Source organism: Pinus tabuliformis, chromosome 4_1 (genome assembly GCF_031772625.1).
Source record: "Pinus tabuliformis cultivar Carrire ecotype Pingquan chromosome 4_1, CPIR1, whole genome shotgun sequence".
In the NCBI taxonomy this organism is placed as follows: domain Eukaryota; kingdom Viridiplantae; phylum Streptophyta; class Pinopsida; order Pinales; family Pinaceae; genus Pinus; species Pinus tabuliformis.
The window spans coordinates 876,928,137-876,948,850 of record NC_142303.1 but is presented as its reverse complement, the minus strand read 5'-3'; the positions used below and the strand labels follow the sequence as shown (position 1 = coordinate 876,948,850).

The window sequence follows — 20,714 nt, the reverse complement described above, 5'->3', positions numbered from 1 at the left end:
AGGCACACATAGAAGCATCAATCAAACTCATTAACACAGTATGTATCCCGGGGAAAGCATCTCGCTAAAAACCCCAACTATCTGTATATTATATTGATTGAATCATGTAATATTACAAAGTACAATGCTTATCACAATCAATCCAGTACTAGCTCCACCTGTTACACACAATACAACTCAGATTTGATCTCCAAATCCCCCCCCGCTGCTTGCCTCCCTCCACAGCTCAATACCTGCTCAAGAACTGATGAGAATGGCTTACCAAGCTCGTATTTGACCTGCAAATAATCACTCACACTCTGTTGGACATGAGTACATGCTACAATTCTTGATGTTGGCCAACTCATTGGCATACTCAATCCCTCTGATTTTGCAAATCATCATGCACATCTATAGTCACAACTGATAGCAATCTGATCCTCTAACACCTATCCCTGCTAAACTGAACATGAACTGACATGCAACTGAGTTAACTGATGTATTCTATAGTTGCAGTATGAGTTAATAACTTTTGAATTAATTAATAACTAATTCACCCAACTCATCTCCAGTCTATTGATCAGTTAGACTTAATACAACTAGTTTAATAAGGCTAAACTGAACACAACTCCATCAACTCCACCTCCAGTCCAGTAAACTCAACTCATTTGAGTTCTAACTAAAGTCCTGCATGCAAATATTAGTCATCCCATAGGTAACCACGTATTTCCCTCTGGTATCTGCATGTACCACATCCGTAGCTCATCCTGAAGTGCTCCAAGAGAATAAGATCAGGTTTATAGTCCAAATATTATTATGAGACAATAATAATTGACTTATTATTTTTGACAAGTCTAAAAATAGACTTTGATCACTCACACTGTGATCATTCACACTGTGGTCACCCACACTGTGGTCACCCACACTGTGGTCACCCATACTGTGATCACTCACACTGTGATCACTCACACTGTGATCACTCACACTGTGATTTTCCTGCTGGCCCAATTAGTGAAGGTGACTCTTTTCACTAAGCTCCATCATCTTGTTGCATTCTCAACAAGCATTTCTTGTTGCACACTTTTCAACATGATTTAATGATTGGAAGAGCTAAAATGTTAATTTATTTTTAGTGTGTAGTTTTTCATGGTCATAATTATGTTCATGTTGAGTTCTTCTACAATATTACGTAGGTTATGTTTCGAGTGAACACTTCATCCATTTTAATAGAAAAAAGTTTGAATTACATATATGACGAGAGCTAGAAATAAAATAAATAGCTAAAAAATCTCACTGTTAGGGAGATGTGAATAAAATAATCTATTAATAATTATTAAATTTTAGAAGGGAAACTCAAATTAGAATAAGGTCAATACGAATAAGGTTAATAGAAATACCAGAAGAAAACTAACAATATTTAAATTACCAAAAAATCATATTAGGAAGAATGAAATGAAGTTAAGGTAGTTGTTCAAAATGAGCATAAACTAATAAATCTTCTAATGGGAAGTTAAATAAGATTTTATTAAATGAAATTTAATAATATTGACAAGGAATATATATATATATATATATATATATATATATATATATATATATATATATATATATATATATATATAAAGTGACTATAAATTAGTAATATTTTATCTAATCTAATTTGGTGAAATTAATTAATTAAACTAATAGGATTGAGATTAAAATTAGTAATGATAACTATTAATAATTTATATTATTACTTTTGATCAACCACAGCTACCCTTTTTAATTTTAGTTTCAATACAATTACTTTAATTAATTTATTTGACGAGTTAAATTAAATTAAATAGTATTAATTTATAGATATTTTGACCAAATATTTTAAATTTATAATAACAATTAAGCGAAAACACTTAGGGGAGATAGGTAGGTGTAATGTAAGAAAGTAAACATTTTTAAATATGTTGATGTAAAGGGTTTGTAAAAATTTAAGTGTCGACTCAATTAAATAATAATAAAAGTTTAAAACTAATATAGAGCACAATATGGAGATATTTTGTAGTGTCTGTAGAAAGTTAAAAAGTTAAAAATAATAAAATATATTTTTTCATAAGCGTTGAAACTAATGGATCAATATGTATTATTGGAGAGAGGATGTTGTGTGTGTTTCCTAGTTTAGGAACCAATTCATATTCTCTAGGTGATACTTCTAACTGTCCTATTCTCATGTAAACCTATATATTCTTCATGAATAATGATTAATGCAAAGCGTTCTTCATGTGAAAGTATCTAGGTGCATTTTTCTCTTGAGAGCTACTAAGTTTCATAATATATTTGTTTTCTTCCAATTTTAACATGGTATGATAGCTAGTGAGTTTTGGCGGTGGTGAGAGTTTCTATGTGGGAGTATTGTGGCGTCTGGTGATTGGTACGAAGAAGGCTTGGTGAGGACACCAAGTGCTCAAGAATAGCACAAGAGAATCTTTTTTCTATGAGGTAAATTGGAGCAGTGTGGCTTCTATACAAGACAATCATGCTTCCCTAGTTTTGGAGTAGTGCAGGTTTCATACAAGACATTCACACTCCCTAGCAATGGAGCAGCAGAATATTTTCCTTAAAAATCATATTGTTCACCCTTTAGTCTGTCAATTTCTCTTTAGCGTGCCTGACAAGTGTGAATCTAACCTTCAGATAACATACTGTAGCTGTCGTGAGCTGGTGCCTAGTGGATCTAGTTTATAGTCAAGATGGGGGGTTGAATTTGTGAGCTTGGTTGTGTGTTTTGAATTTGTGAGCTCGGCCTAAGGATAACTAGGAGTAGTCGAAAGACTTGAGAGTCTGAGTGTCCAATCAATGTGTTCAGGGATCATTTAGGCCACTAGGATTCCTATTTGCTTGTTCTTGCTTGGTTGTTGATCACATGGTATGATTCACTGGTGTGGTGGACCAGACAAGCTTTGAGTTCATTAAATCCAGATAGAATCATGGCGGCCATTAATAATAGAGCCTCTCGCAGAACTTGACGGTTGCTTAACTACTTGAACAGGGCCACAAAAAATATCTCTTACACATCGGCGCATCGCTAAATGTCAAAGGCATAACCCTCTTAAAGGATATCATCTTTCAAAATCAGAATGAGCTTGTTTTGAATGTTTGGTGGTCCCACCAACCGAACCCCAAGTCATTTAATACTCTTTTACGTTCATTGCTGTCTTGGTGTCATTTCATCTTTGCTGGCCATAAACTCTTCACAACCACTGACCATGTAGCCCCTGATGCTTGTAGCATGATCCCTTTCGGCATTCTTTGTAGCCTACATGTCTTTGAGTGACGGTGCTGCAGTGAGGATGAGATAATGTTTCATTTGAGGCCGAATTTACTTGGAGTAATGCAATTAATTGAATTTTCTTGGGAGATTGACAGTCGTGGCATAACCAATCAAAATTTATCATAGCTTGTGCCTTCATGCGGGAGACTGGTGGCTTTTATGGAAATATCGATCCATTCTAAGGATTATCAGTGTAGAAGATTGCTGGTGTGGCTCACCATCGTGAAGAACTCTTGCATATTGTACTGGTGTTTTGTTGATCGAAAGAGGTAGTTGAAAGGGTGTTCGAAACTAGTGAAATAACCCCACGCTAAGTATGCTTCATGATTGTTTTTTATTGAGCGATCCAAACTTTGCCATAAGAGGGAGGACGAGTGTTGGGAGTGTTGATGCAATTGCATGTTTCTATCTACACATTGTGTTTGGAAATTATATAGCATATCAAGATCCATTTGAACTGCCTATCAATATTTAATAGTTTTCACTATAAAATGTTTTGAGTCTACCTATCCAATGATATTTTCATGTTGTGTTGGCCAAGATCATTGTGAGATCACACAGACTTTTTATTAAAATGATTGATTGTTGGAAATAATACTGAGAGGGGGGGGGGGGGGGGTGAATCAGTATTATCTAATCAATAAAACTTTTTCATTTTCATAATCAGATTCATATACGCTACTTCAGTTAAGTATACCCGCATATAAACGTGACTCTGTCTATTGAAACTAGCGTATAATGATTAAACTCATGATTCAATTATGTGATCTTCAATGGATGCATCAGAACATTATTAGCCATATTAACAGTCAACAGTAGTAGTAAGACAGATAGATCAACACACATAAGCAACACACATGAACAACATGATATAAGGTGGAAACCCAATGTGGGTGAAAACCACCTGCTGCAATTCGCTTCTATATTCCTTTATTAAGAAACTTCTTTTACAATGTACTGGTGCAATCCTTTACCACCACGCAGGCTACAACCTGCAGAAGGCTACAACCTTCTCTCGTTCTCTAGACACTCCTGGAAGGGAGCTCCAACCCACTTTGCTCTTGTATTAGCTAAGATACTAGTACGTAGGCACCGGCCTACAATCTTCTCTCTTCCGGGTACCACGTTTCATACATTTTTAGAATGGATACTCCTGAAGCACAACACTATAATTTGAAGGCCATGTTTCATCCAATTTTCATACTAGACATGTAAATATCATTGAAGCACAAAACAATCAATACTAGCATCATCAATCTCTGAATCACTGAAAAACTGAAACCCTGTCAACAACACAGTCATCAGAACACAGAGCAGAAGTCTGCAATAACAATCAGAACCAACTATACCATCAAAATCATGCATCAGAGTGCATACGCTACTTGGAAGTGCCAAACGTGCGTGTATACGCAACTTCATCAAGATGAACCAGCGTATATGTCATTAATCACTTATTCATAACTTTGCTGCACTTCATGACTTTAGACATAACCATATCATTACATATAGAAGGATAATATATGTTTTAGCACCCAGATCTAGTCCATCAGATCACATAAATATGAGTCATTATGATCCGGATCCATATTGGTTCTCATCTATCAATAAACAATCAACCAACCAAGATATGCAGAATAATGACACCATTAAACTGTCATCAGAACTCATCAACAATCAGAACCATCTGTAACTTTAGAAATCATAGCTCAAATGTTATACGCTACTAAAATGAACTCAACCTACGTACATACGCGCTTTACACCAAAGCCAACCCGCATACAGATCTACAAATATTCAAACATGACTTGCAGCGATTAAGTTATACCCAATTCAGATCATTACATGCGTCAGTATACAGATCTAGAATAAACATAATCAATCATATAGAGATAGTTCATTGCAAACCAGTTGATCCCGATCTCTTCTTAGTTCTTGTTCTCCATCAATCGTTGAGATCCCTCCTTAGCTCAGATCAAGCAATGCATCATCAACTCATAACCTACATACTGGATCTCATACTTCTTTAGATATTTTAAACTTTTTCGATGCACTTGCCTAGTGTTCTTCTTCTCCTTTTATAGTCTTAGGCCTTGCTCAATACCATGGTCGAAAACCATAACAAACCAATACCATGGACCCAATACTTGGGGTCAACACATCTGACGAGTTACCATGGTCCAAAACCATAGGTTCAAATACCAAGGACTAACTACCACAGACCAAAAGTAAGTTCTCCAACGTATACGCGCTTTTCATTGCATGAAAGTGCGTGTATACGCATACGCGCCTTTGTAACATTTAACCCACGTGTATACGCGGCTTGGTCATGATGAACCTGCATATATATATTTTCTCTTCATTCTTGTAGTCTGATCATCAAATCCTTGTTGCTGACCTGTTGCACTATGATCTGTCATCTATGTGATTTGCCATATACGCGGCTTGGTCATGATGAACCTTCATATATATATTTTCTCTTCATTCTTGTAGTCTGATCATCAAATCCTTGTTGCTGACCTGCTGCACTATGATCTGTCATCTGTGTGATTTGCCATCAAGGACAACACTTGTCTCATAATGCCAACAATCTCCCCCTTTGGACTTGATGGCAAAGCTAACTTGTCACACTTAGAACTTGATCTTCTTATTCCTTTGAGCTGTCCCACATCCCATGCATTTAGTCACATTTGTAGATTGATCTAGTTATATGTAAGTGAGATGTTCTTATATGAGAGGGTTGCCATCAAGTACAACACATGCATCATAATGCCAACAATCTCCCCCTTTGGACTTGATGGCAACAACACCAAAGCACTCTCCCCCTTTGACATCAAGGGCGAAGGGCAAACCAAGATATATTATTTCCAAGATAATCATTCCGCTTTTCATACTCCCCGTGAGTACCCACTGAACTCTCTAAATGAGCTCCCTTTATATATGCTAGGGTGTACCAATCTGCCCATGCTACATGTTGAAAGCTCTGCTCTTGCTGAAATGTGTTGTTCATGCTCCCCCTGAGTGTAGGCAAGATCTGCAAAAGATGTTCTTCAAGAAGAACATGACTCTATACATCATAAAAGACATTCCTATCACCAAAAAAACTCAATACATACATCCATCACCCAGCCAAGTGGGGATCATCCACCCAACCAAGTGGGGATACTTCGAAAATTTACACATGATAAAACAAGAACATTATATCTTCATCCCAGGCATAGTGGGGAAACCAAAATAGGCCGTTACATGACCTTGACACCATAAAATACATGACTGAAATATTTCATCATCCTTCTTATGTAAAGAGGGGTTTCAAATTACATCACGTGACTCGAAGATATTTCATCAAATGACTACAATAGATAGAGACACACTATTACATCATGAGTCTTGATATGACCTTTTCATGAGACCAACCATCTAAATAAGACCATGATAGTCATTAGCAACTATCATACGTATGATCTTCTCCATAAGAATCTATCAACAACATCTAGACCACCAATCACGTTCTCCTTCTGTTCTCCATCTGCCTCTGTTCCACCTGAAACCAACAACAGCTGTGAACTAGAACCAAAAGCTTCTAAGGTAATGCCAACAATGCATTATTAGAAGTTAATCTGCTACCCCTGAACCTGTGCCAGATGGTCTCTGTCAGACCCATATAAGACTCTTCTCACCCAGAGTCTGGCCCATTGATTTTATACAAACCAACATATACACGACTTTGAAGAGTCTAACTCACGTATATACGCGACTTCCATTTATGCAACTTGCGTATGAGATTTAAGACACTGAAGTTGTACACTTTCAGCTCCCCCTGAGTCTGTTATATCTGTGCTGTGCTGCATCTGAGTATATTGTGTGGTGCCACATCTTTCTGACTGAACTTCCTTCTTCTTCCATATCTTCAAGCGTGATGATGACATTTTCTCCTTTTGATATGATACCCATACTTTGATCATGCATTCCTTTGCTATATGTCCAAGATTGTTACAGGCATAACATCTTACATGTTTCATATTCCTTCTGTAGCAATCAACAACTTTGTGACGAAACATATTGTAAGCAAAGAAATATCCACTAAAGTACCTTGAATGTGATGATATTTCTGCATGATGGTCTTGAGCCCTTCTTCTTCTACATCTAACTGCAGCATGTCCAAGATTATGACATACATAACATTCAACATTATTCATAGGAGGAGTAAAATATTTCCTTTGAAGAATCTCTTTCCTTGATTGTTGACCTCTCATCTCTCTTATCTCCTTGTTGATCATTTTGGATTTCTCTTTAGATTTCCTTGCCTCACCTTGTGAACTAGATTCCCCTTCAATAGATTCATGAAAACCAAGAACAGTCTTGATAACAGGAGACGTTTGACTACTAAGAATATCATCCATGGCTTTAGTACTATCTTGAAATCGTAATAGTTTATCCTTTTCTTCTAATTTACCTTTCAAGATATTTACCTCAACTTGAAGTTGTTCTTCCTTTTCCAGACATTGTTTCTTCATGTTTTCTTCATCATTTCTTTCCTCTTACATTTGGTGCCTTAGTTTGAGAATATCCTTTTCTTGTTCTTCATTCACATCCTGCTGCATTTGACGAATTCTGAAGGCACATTCCAGCTGAGATTTTAAGCTGATAACTTCGTTTTCCTATTTTTCAATAGCTTGGAGTAGATCTTTATTTTGCTTCTTTGTTTCTTCAAGTTCTTCCTTTAGCGAGAGGGTCGTGGCTTCAAGACTTTCATAATAACTAGATCGATCTCTGAGCTCCTTGATTGTTGAGTTCTTTTCAATGACTTCATTTCTTAGAGATGTTACTTCATCCTACAACTTTTGATATTTGTCCTTGAATAACTCTCGTTGAGTCTTTAGTCTAGTAGCAGCTTCTTTGAAGGCACCATCCTTTATGTTCAAAAGTTCTTCTTGAGTTCTAATTTTGTTTGTCATAATTTTAAATTCTGCCTCTATTTGATAGCTTTCTTGTTCACCCATAAGAGCAAATTCAGTTGTTTCACTATCACTTTCATCTTTCCCAAATGGATAGATAGCTGGAACATCAGAGGATAGAAAATTCATTCCTGATAGTTCATCTTCATTCTGAAATGATTCTGAATCTGATTCTGAATCTAAAGAGCTTCTTACACCTAATCCCCAATCGATTCTCCCACTATCATAGTTCTTCTGAGATGGCTTCTTCTTCTTAGGTGCTTTCTTATTAAGCTTCTTTCCCATTGTTCCACAGATCTCCTTCAAGCGATCAAGCTTCTACCAAAGGACCTGCTCCGATACCAATTGTTGGAAATAATACTTGGGGGGGGGGGGGTGAATCAGTATTATCTAATCAATAAAACTTTTTCATTTTCATACTCAGATTCATATACGCTACTTCAGTTAAGTATACCCGCATATATACACGACTGTGTCTATTGAAACTAGCGTATAACCATTAAAATCATGATTCAGTTATGTGATCTTCAATGGATGCATCAGAACATTATTAACCATATTAACAGTCAACAGTAGTGCCACGGTAAGACAGATAGATCAACACACATAAGCAACACACATGAACACCATGATATAAGGTGGATGAAATATTAGATTTCCCCCTTTTTTTTATGAATATTGAAGTTTAGTTTACTACATTTAACAGAAGAAATAAGAATATGATATAAAAAGCAATAGGGCATGTAATGCCCTCCTCCCACATTACCCAAGTAACCGACCAACCGGGGTAAAATGTGACGAAGAGTTACTATGATATGATTACACTCCCCATGTGTCAGTTAAGGAATTATAACCGGTGGAACACAACAACAAATACCTTCTAGACCTTCTACAAAACCCCCACGATCCATCCAAATCTTCCAAGTGACTAGCCCCTCAAACAAACTAACACTTTTACTGCATTAATCCCCCTGTCACTCCCATGACAAGGGCATGAGTGGGATTGGAAACCTCCAATTTCTCCCAGAGCATTGTGTTGTGGTAAAACACAACCCCCCCCCCCGACCCCCGTTTTTATTTGTTCACTTCAAATAATGGGGACCCTTTCTATAAATTTTTGGCTAAACGGCTTTTAGGATTTTTATTTAATTGATTATCCTATGCTTTTGTTAATTTTTCATTTTCTTTAGATTCTTTTTTTTATTTCTTTGTTAAAATCGATTTTTTATAAGCTTCCCATTGACGCTTGTTTCGCCTCATTTGGTCAACTGGTTTGAAAATGACACTCCTTTGAAGTCCCATCATTTATCTACTCTGGATTAAAAAATGCATAAAATGTACAATATTTTATTTCGTAAATAACTTAGTTCAATAATGCATTAATTTTAAATATTAACCTGTAGTGAGTTTTTACTAATATTTTTCCATTTTTACTCATGCATCCAAATCATGAAACAACGAGATTTTATAAATTTAATTCAATTTCCAAATTTATTATTAATCTTGAAAAACCAAAGTTTCGAAGTGGCTGTAGTTTAATTTTCATTTTTATTAGAGTAGCTTTAGTTTATAAAATAAATCTCATTCAAATAAAAAAATATAAAAATTAAAATATATATAAAAATAAAAAAATCATAATAATTTTTTTTTTTACGATAGGATCGGAAAATCAGATCGAAAGTTTTCAAATTATAACAATATTGGAAGACCTTCAATCTTCCCGATTGCTGCTCCCCCGATCATTAAAGCATTCAATGCATCGGATCAGAGGTTTTCACTTGATACATATTTTAAAACCCCGATATTCCCTCATATCCCCGAAGGTTGATCTTTAAAAAGCAAAAAGGCATATCCCCAATCACCGATATTTAAAAAGTCAAAAGGCAAATGGGCATAAGGCATAAACTTTAAACCAAAGCCCATGTAATACGATTGGTTTTCTTTTGCGTTTTAAGTCATCACTCATACGTATGAGTGAAATAGGTAAGGTAGGAAGGTTAGTTTTAATTTAATATTAAAATTAATTAAATTATTTAATATGTAGAATAGAATTAAGTTAATTAAAATATAGTTAATTATTAATTAGATTATTTTGTTTATAAATAGTTAAATTAATTAGTTAGATAAATGACTAGTTAATTAACAATTAGTTTAGCTTATGATTAACCATTAATTTAGAATTAATTATTATTCTAATTTAGGATTAGATTTTTTAATTAAAATTCTGATTTTTAGGCGAGCAACAGAATTTCCAGATTCATGCCAGATTTGATCCATCAACTTTGGAGGCTCATAGATTGAGTTATACTTGGCCAAATGAGGCCCAGGACGGCTCATTAGAAAGAGAAAATCAAGGAGAACATTTTCGTGGAGGTTTCACTAACAGATTTAATCATTTATTGGGTCAAAAATAAGGCAAAAGATCTAGCTCCGAATATTGAAAACAAAATCAATTTTCTGAGTTATTTTCTTCATTTTCATTTGTCCAAAGCCTCTTCTAATTCCAGATCCATTGGTTAATAATATCCTTGGCCAGTTAAACCACACCAAACATCAATAGAGAGCTTATATTTTATTTTCAATTATTTATTTAAATAGAATTTGATTGGATTTGATTTAATTGTCAGAAATGATATTTTGATTGCATCTTAATTTATTTTGATTTCTTTTTACAGGAAAACAGTGGAAGAATTATGGAGAAAAGGATCTCAATCAATGAAAATGCTCCAGCGATTGAAGATCAAGATTTTTGAGAAAATAAAATTTGATTTGACAAATTTCTCTAGAACAAACTTTCCTCTTCAACAATTCCTTCAGAAATACTATAAATAGCAGGTTGCGAAATGTAATAGGGGCTGCTCTCCTCTGCAATTCTAGACTTCTAAAAGCACTACTGTAATAGGAATTTAGAGTTGTAGGAGAGAGGAGAGAAAATCTCAGATCTGGGGATTATTGAGGATTTTCCCTTTGTATCTTGAATTATACATGAAGGGCAAATTTTGCACTATTGTGGCTTTAGCTTTGAAAGTAGAAGTTCAAGAAATGTAAAGAGCTGTTGGAGACTAGGGACAGAGATATGGATGCAATAAATTGGTATTTCTAATACTACTATTTCAAATATGAGTTTTATTTTTATGTTAACAGGAATGTGTCAATTTTGTTTATGTTTGTGCACTATTGTCAATATGGGTAATTTGTCTCAATCTTGTTATTCTGTATCTCTTTTTTTATGGATTAATTTATCATTTTTGAGTAACTACTTACTCAGAAATCTGTCTTATAAAACTGATTTATTGAATGGTAATGTGTTGTTAACTATTTCCACATATCATTATTCAATTATTGGATTTACTGATTTGAAAATTAATATAATTTTTGTGAACTACTTCCTGAATGTTGTTGGTTTATTATTTCAGTTAAGAGGTCTCAATAGGATGTGTTTTGGTAACCATAGTATCAGTTAATTGAACTACCTCATTGACTTGATATTCATTATAAACAAGACATATTTAAATCCCAATACTTTAATTATCTTGCTCTTAATCGGGTTAGATCTATATCTGCGTAATTAATATAGGATTTAGATTAGTTTCTTTTGCTTGCATCATAGAATAAGCTTGCATTTAAAGTAAATTCTACATTCTTTTAAGTGTTCCCCTCAAAGAGGCAAAATTTTAGTTGTGGCTTGGCTGAACCCAAATCAGCTTAAGGGTCATTCTCTTGCCTGATCAACAAGAAGAAGTGATCTGATATCCCTGTCTATTCATAGGTAAAGATACATCATAAACCAATAGCAATAAGGAGAAGGTAACTGGACCTATTTAAACCAGTCGAAGCCACCACACCAAACGGAAAAGGAGTTGCTTTAAGGTCCGGGCCGGGTGGTTATCCCCCAATGTTGTTGCAGTGATTTTCGTGGCATACAAATTTTTGGTGCTAGAAGGAGGTCCTGGGACTTGTTGTCTGTTGGAGTCTTTTCAATTTTAACATTTTGTTTAAATCACAATGGCTCCTCTTAAGCTTCCAATTTGGAGTTGCATCTATGGACGTGCATCTTCCAATACTCCACCCAAAGTGGTAAGACTCTTGTCTCAGGTATAATTCAATGGTAAGGGAAATTCTTCTGCTTTTAACCATGTCTTTCAATTTATTCAAAATGTTTCAAATTATGATTTTCAAGGGACTGATGAAGGCATTTTATGCAGAATTTTTACTCTCACATTTACGGCAAAAGCCAGAAGTTGGTGTAGAACTCTTCCAGTTGTTTCAATCCACAGCTGGGATCAATTTGTTACAATTTTCATTTGTAAATTTGACGGCTATGATTATGAACAGGTATGTGAAGAAATTGAATATCTACGAAGGTTTAAAAATGAGTCTGTTAATGATTTTAATATTCGATTTCATTTGAATTGCTTAAGATTTAAAGACGAAGATAAACCTACGGAGGAAGAATCATTAGATTGGTTTGAATATATTTGTTCTTTTCCACCCATTCCAAATCCATATGAAATTAATTCAAGCTTTGTTCCATCCTATTACAATATAAATGAGAATCCCAATTTCGATGTGCAAATAAATTGTGCAGAAGTGGTTTCACAAAGCTTGGAAAATATTTCTAATGAAATGCAAGAAGACAACAACAGCAATTTTGGAGAAAGAGCTGCCTTGGAATCTGAAAATTACTATGCGGTCAATTCAGAAAATCAGATCGCAAATCAACAAGTACAAGTAGCAGTCAAAGTAAATAATAAAATGCAAACTGCTATACAAATTTCTGAATTTTTCCATGATGAGCAAAAAAGCAGCCTTCTTCAAGAAAGAATAAGCACGCAAATAAATGATCTGCAATCTGAAATTTACGATGAGAATAATGCACAAGAGTTCTCAAATAGAGACACTTTTAAATACATTGTTTCAGGTTCACATTTTCCCTTTAGCCTGATATTTTTAATGATGGTAATTTTTCCCCTCCTGGTATTAATGATATTTCAAAAAATACAAAGGCTGATCTAAATGAATTACCATTAAGTTTTTATCAAGATAGAGAAGCAATTAATGATCATTCTTTTTCCATTAAGGAACATGAAATTCTTGTTCCTCCTTGTTTGGATATATTGGATGAGATTGAAGGGAATTCTAGAGAAAATTGTGAAGTCGTTTATGATAATTACTTTGACATTGAGGATGTTGATTTCTATTCCTCTCAAGAGAATCCTCATGATAAAATTCAGATAACATCTGAGAATGAGGAACATTTCAATTTAGAAATTATTCCAACCTATCCTCATTTTAGAGTAACAAATTATCTTCATGATTTCACCATTCAAGAAAACATTCCAATTTATGATTCATATCATAATCAAGCTCTCATTCCTACTCATAATCATAATTCATTTTCTAGTTCACAAGTTGGAATTCGAAATTACTCAAATTCCATAATTTCAGCCAATCCTTGTGAAAAAGAAATCATTTCAAAATGATCCCAATTGTGTTGTAACATTAGTTGTAAAAATAGTGATTGAAGCAAATTTAAAAAGCATAAGAATTATGAATGCAGAGAATGGTTATGTACCAAAGAAAAAATCTCTAATTGTATATTAGATATTGCAACCAGAACTTACAGGCACTTAGTACATCCTCCTGGTGCATTGTGAAGAGCCACAGCAATAGGGTTTCCTTTTATGTTACCATCAGAATTACAAACCTCATCCAGATTGTAATTATAGTGATAATAAAGATCCCTCGTAGGAGGAATGTTTTTAGTAGCAAAGATCATGATATGTGGTAACTTTTTGTCATCATGGTCATAAAGAACATTATTTGCATAGAGATTAGGAGAAAAACTATGATTAACAAATCTACCCACATTTCCACACTCGGCTACATCAATCGTGAATCCTCCATCTTCCACCATGTCAGAGGTTGCACCAGCCTCAATGTCGGGCATCAAACTAGAAAGATCACTCCAAAGAGATTGATCTTTGCTATTGCAATTGCGTCCAATATCAAAGAGGTACTCATCATTCCCAAGGCATTTGTTACAAGTGTATTCACAAATAAAGCTACCTAAAGGTATGGAGTCTAATGATCTGACCTCCCAACCTCTCTTATATTTCTTGAAAACCTCAAGTGTATATCGAACATCATGTTGACTCACTCTATTGTGACAAGTCCCATGACATTTACAAGAAGGACCGCATTCATATACAATAGGCTTAGGATACACAATAGCACCATCGTAATTAAATGGAAATTCTCCCCCATTTTTCGAAGCACAAAAGAATTTAGAAGGATCCAAACACTCGTCTTTACATTCACATCCCTTGGGAGGCTCAGGGTTACAGCCATATGGATAAATAACCTTAGTTGTATAAAAAGAAATGTGTAGACTTTCCTCATCAATGGTATTCACTGCACAAATTTATTTTCTCTCTTTGCCTCTAGAATTGTCCTTAACACTAAGACCTTCATGAATTGTATATTTTTTCTTCCTCCCTATAAATTGCACTGCCTTCAAGCCCAGCTCTGGTTGACCATGTTGTCTTTTTAACTGGAACTCGAATGCTGAGTATTCGGATGCCCGTTTATCGAGCCAGTATGTTTGCACATCATAGAGCCCATCATATGTATATATTACATTGACTGTGCCTTTTCTGTTTTCATGAATTCCAGTATTCATTTACTTGTATCCACAGATAACTCTCACCAGTGTCTTCCTGTCTATGCTGTTCTTAAGAGCCAAGTTTCCACATTCAAGTTTCTGGTGTTTGTTCTTCCTTTTCTCCCCACTGTACTTATTTCCTCCATGGCCAGTGTATATCAACACATCCCCTGCATCTATATCATCTTCATAACCAACTGATGCCACGATGCTAGTAGCCAGTGTCACATTTCCTTGTTTCAAGAAATCAATCCCAGCTTGTATCTGTCGATGAAGACCCACAATGCAGAGCTCAATTCTATAATGAAATCGGTCTCCAACTTCTACTCCAGGAACAGCTCCCACAATTTGTTTACCCAAATTGACATAAAGGTTATTATCTCTTAAGATTTTGGATATGTTTAGATCCACATGGAAACATTTACTAGCTAGTGCATGGTCTTGAAATTGGGCTTCATGATTCTGCAACAATTTCCAGAAAACCACTTGAAATAATCGCATGGTTTCTTTAACTTTTGACCGGGTATGGGACTTTCCAAAGTTAAGAAATACATTAGTTAGAGATTTATATGGGGGAAGGTTTGGGGTATTTGTCACAAGCCGAGGCGGATAGAGTAGGTCTCTCGTTCTGATATTTTTTGAAGAGAGCTCCTTAGGGGTTGACACACCCTTATATGAAGCCACTTTATTGGTTCCAATTGTATAACCCTTAAACCTTGACTGTAGAATGTCCTAGGTTGGCTTCATTCTTGATCATATGGGCCACCTGATTAGCATTCACTATTTTAGGTCGCAACTAGAAATGATGCAAGATTTTGTACTTTACTTGGCTAGAATGCTGAGAAATATAGTGTGGTTCTTTCAATGTTGGCCTACAAGGCTGTAGGTTTTCATTCTCTCTGTTTCTAAAAGATAACATGTTTTTCTTCTCTCTATTTCCAAAACCATCTTCTTTGTTTCAAGCATTATCTTTGTTCACACCATCTGACTGAAGGTCACCCTCTCTGTTTCTAAATAACACCATCTTTCTCTTCTCTTTCTTTCCAAAACCATATTCTTTGTTTCTAGCAACATCTTTGTTCACACAATATGACTGAAGGTTGCCTCTAAATTTGACACTTTCTTTAGCACCTAAATGATTTTTAAAATTAGAATGTTGTTGACTGCTGCACTTAACACCACCCGTATGTGTCTCAGGGTAAGCGGATAATTGGTACTACTCCTTCCTCACTGAGGGAACAATTGTACCATTACTAGAGGTATAATATGTAGAATCTAAAACTGGTGGCGTGAGAATTTTTTGTGGCAAACATTAATAACTCACAGGTGCAACAGGAGGTGTCAATGTGTATATGTTATATATTAGTCCATTGTTAATGGACTATAACTATGACAACATTAGTAGTTGTCAACATTTATTCTAAGTCAACTCATGTATAGTGATGAAAGTTGACCTTCTAAAAATGTAGAAAGTTAGTTAATTAATGACTGTGAACACTGAAATAAGGAACATGAATTTTGAAGCTTTTTGCTTGAGATTGTTGATTCAAAATAATGATGTGAAATTAACACAGAGGACGCGAAAAGTTGGTGGTGTCCATGTATTAACAATTTGTATAATATACATTAGTATATTACTTGGAAATGGATTTTTTACACCTTAAGGAATATAATGCCACTCTTTCAACATGTCTTGATGCCATGAAATATTAGCAATCCCCCTCTTTTTATGAATATTAAAGTTGAGTTTACTACATTTAACAGAAGAAATAAGAATATGAAATAAAAAGCAATAGGGCATGTAACACCCTCCTTCCACATCTACCCAAGTAACCGACCAATCGGAGTAAAATGTGATGAAGAGTAACTATGATATGATTACACTACCCATGTGTCAGTTAAGGAATTATAATCGATGGAACACAACAACACATACCTTCTAGACCTACTACAAAACCCCCACGATCCATCCAAATCTTCCAAGTGACTAGCCCCTCAAACAAACTAACACTTTTACTGCATTAATCCCCCAGTCACTCCCATGACAAGGGCATGAGTGGGATTGGAAACCTCCAATTGCTCCCAGAGCATTATGTTGTGGTAAAACACAACCCCCCCCATTTTTATTTGTTCACTTCAAATAATGGGGACCCTTTCTATAAATTTTTGGCTAAATGCCTTTTAGGATTTTTATTTAATTGGTTATCCTACGCTTTTCTTAATTTTTCATTTTCTTTAGATTCTTGTTTTGATTGCTTTGTTAAAATAGGTTTTTTATAAGCTTCCCATTGACGCTTGTTTCGCCTCATTTGGTCAACCAATTTGAAAATGGCACTCCTTTGAAGTCCCATCATTTATCTAATCTCGGTTAAAAAATGCATAAAATGTACAATATTGCATTTCGTAAATAACTTAGTTCAATAATGCATTCATTTTAAATATTAACCCGTAGTGAGTTTTTACTAATATTTTTCCATTTTTAGTTATGCAGCCAAATCATGAAACAACGAGATTTTAGAAATTTAATTCAATTTCCAAATTTATTATTAATCTCGAAAAACCAAAGTTTCAAAGTGGTTGTAGTTTAATTTTCATTTTTATTAGAGTCGCTGTAGTTTATAAAATAAATCTCATTAAAATAAAACAATATAAAAATTAAAATATATATATAAAAAATAATAATAATAAAAATATTTTTTACGATCGGATCGGAAGATCGGATCGAGAGTTTTCAAATTATAACAATATTGGAGGACCTTCAATCTTTCCCATTGCCACTCCTCCGATCATTAAAGCATTCAATGCATCGGATCAGAGGTTTTCACTTGATACACATTTTAAAACCCCGATATCCCCTCATATCCCCAATCGCCGATCTTTAAAACGTCAAAAGGCATATCCCCGATCGCCAATATTTAAAAAGTCGAAAGGCAAATGGGCATAAGGCATAAACTTTAAACCAAAGCCCATGTAATACGATTGGTTTTATTTTGAGCTTTAATTCATCACTCATACGTATGAGTGAAATAGGTAAGGTAGGAAGGTTAGTTTTAATTTAATATTAAAATTAATTAAATTATTTAATATGTAGAATAGAATTAAGTTAATTGAAATATAATTAATTATTGATTAGATTATTTTGTTTATAAATAGTTAAATTAATTAGTTGCATTAATGACTAGTTAATTAACAATTAGTTTAGTTTATGATTAGTCATTAATTTAGAATTAATTATTATTCTAATTTAGGATTAGATTTTTTAATTAAAATTCTCATTTTTAGCCCAGCAACAGAATATCCAGATTCATGCCAAATTTGATCTATTAACTTTGGAGGCTCATAGATTGAGTTATACTTGGACAAATGAGGATCAGGACGGCTCATTGGAAAGAGAAAATCAAGGAGAACATTTTTGTGGAGGTTTCACTAATAGATTTAATCATTTATTGGGTCAAAAATCAGGCAGAAGATCTAGCTCCGAATATTGAAAACAAAATCAATTTTCTGAGTTATTTTCTTCATTTTCATTTGTCCAAAGCCTCTTCTAATTGCAGATCAATTGGTTAATAATATCTTTGGTCAATTAAACCACCCCAAACATCAATAGAGAGCTTATATTTATTTTCAATTATTTATTTAAATAGAATTTGATTGGATTTGATTTAATTGCCAGAAATGATATTTTGATTGCATCTGAATTTATTTTGATTTCTTTTTGTAGGAAAACAATGGAAGAAATATGGAGAAAAGGATCTCAATCAATGAAAATGCTCCAACAATTGAAGATCATAATTTTTGAGCAAATAAAATTGGATTTGACATATTTCTCTAGAATAAACATTCCTCTTCAACAATTCCTTCACAAATATTATAAATAGCAGATTACAGAATGTAATAGGGGCTGCTCTCCTCTACAATTCTAGAATTTTAAAAGCACTATTGTAATAGGAATTTAGAGTTGTAGGAGAGAGGAGAGAAAATCTCAGATTTGGGTATTATTGAGGATTTTCCCTTTGTATCTTGAATTATACATGAAGGGCAAAGTTTGCACTATTGTGGCTTTAGTTTTGAATGTAGAAGTTCAAGCAATATAAAGAGTTGTTGGAGACCAGGGACAGAGAGATGGATGCAATAAATTGGTATTTCTAATACTATTGTTTCAAATATCAGTTTTATTTTTATGGTAACAGGAATGTATCATTTTATTCATGTTTGTGCACTATTGTTAATATGGGTAATTTGTCTCAATCTTGTTATTATGTATCCCTGTTTTTATGGATTAATTTCTCATTTTTGAGTAACTACTTACTCAGAAACCTGTCTTATAAAACTGATTTATTGAATGGTAATGTGTTGTGAACTATTTCCACATATCATTATTCAATTATTGGATTTACTGATTTGATAATTAATATCATTTTTGTGAACTACTTCCTGAATGTTGTTGGTTTATTATTTTAGTTAAGAGGTCTCAATAGGATGTGTTTTGGTAACCATAATATGAGTTAATTGAACTACTTCGTTGACTTGATATTCATTATAAACAAGACATATTTAAATCCCAATACTTTAATTATCTTCCTCTTAGTTGGGTTAGATCTATATCTGCCTAATTAAGATAGGATTTAGATTAGTTTTTTTTGCTTGCATCATAAAATAAGCTTGCATTTAGAGTAAATTCTACATTCTTTTAAGTCCTCTCCTCAAAGAGGCAAAATTTTAGTTGTGGCTTGGCTGAAACCAAATCAGCTTAAGGGTCATTCTCTTGCCTGATCAACAAGAAGAAGTGATCTGATATCCCAGTCTATTGGTAGGTAAAGATACATCATAAACCAATAGCAATAGGGAGAAGGTGACTAGACCTACTTAAACCAGTCGGAGCCACCACACCAAACGGAAAAGGAGCTGCTTTAAGGTCCAGGTCGGGTGGTTATCCACCAATGTTGTTGCAACGACTTTCGAGGCATCAACATTTTTGTTGCTAGAAGGAGGTGTTGTGGAGGTAAATCGTCTCTGCGGACATAGACGATCCCTACTAGCCCAGACTGGGTCTAGCAACAATCACACAATGCTATCACGCAAGTTCCTAATTGCAAATAAAAAGTGGATGATGAGAACCTACCTGGATTCCAACGCTAGTGTTCGTCGAAGAGATGTCGCCCTCGTTCCTTTGCCTTGGCCGGTCATGATCCCCACGATCTCTGTGATTGGACACCTGCACATGCAAAGAACAACACGAAAACAAGCATAAAATCTAGTAGATGCAATTATATATCAGTCAGAAAAGATATAACTCAACATCAAACATAAGACAATGAGATTGGAACCATAATGATAGTCATCTATGATTAATAAATAACAAAGAAGAATACAGCCATTGTTCTGACGTCAAATCCTCCTTTGGCTGGGTAGTCTGCCACACAAGTCTTGCAAATCTTGTTGGGATGAGGAACAGGCCTCTCTCTCTTTGGGTGACAAGAATCTCCTTACTTAGATTTGGCCTTATGGGTGAAAAGAAGGCTCTTGCAGCTTCAAAATCTCTATCACTATGCTGGAACTAGAACTACTGTAACTATTGTGACTAGCTTGCTCAAGGCATAGAGGCAAGCTTTTATAGATAGAGAAGAAAGAGATAGGATCAACCACATTGTTCATGGGATTGGTTTTATCACTTGGAAACTTCCATGAGAGGTGGAAAACCATTTTCCCTTCTATGGAGATTCGAAGCCAAACAACCGTAGCTCAACATAGATTCAGTTGGTGAATGGGTTGAAGAGAACCTTCAGAAGCTTGTTGGTTAAAAACTTTA

At 34.6% G+C, this 20,714-nt stretch overlaps 1 pseudogene; it reads right to left on the bottom strand.

Annotated features, from left to right (window-relative positions):
* Positions 1-13,871: 13,871 nt before the first annotated feature.
* LOC149178984 (histone-lysine N-methyltransferase, H3 lysine-9 specific SUVH6 pseudogene) overlaps positions 13,872-20,714 on the bottom strand; it is a 42,928-nt pseudogene continuing 36,085 nt past the window's right edge.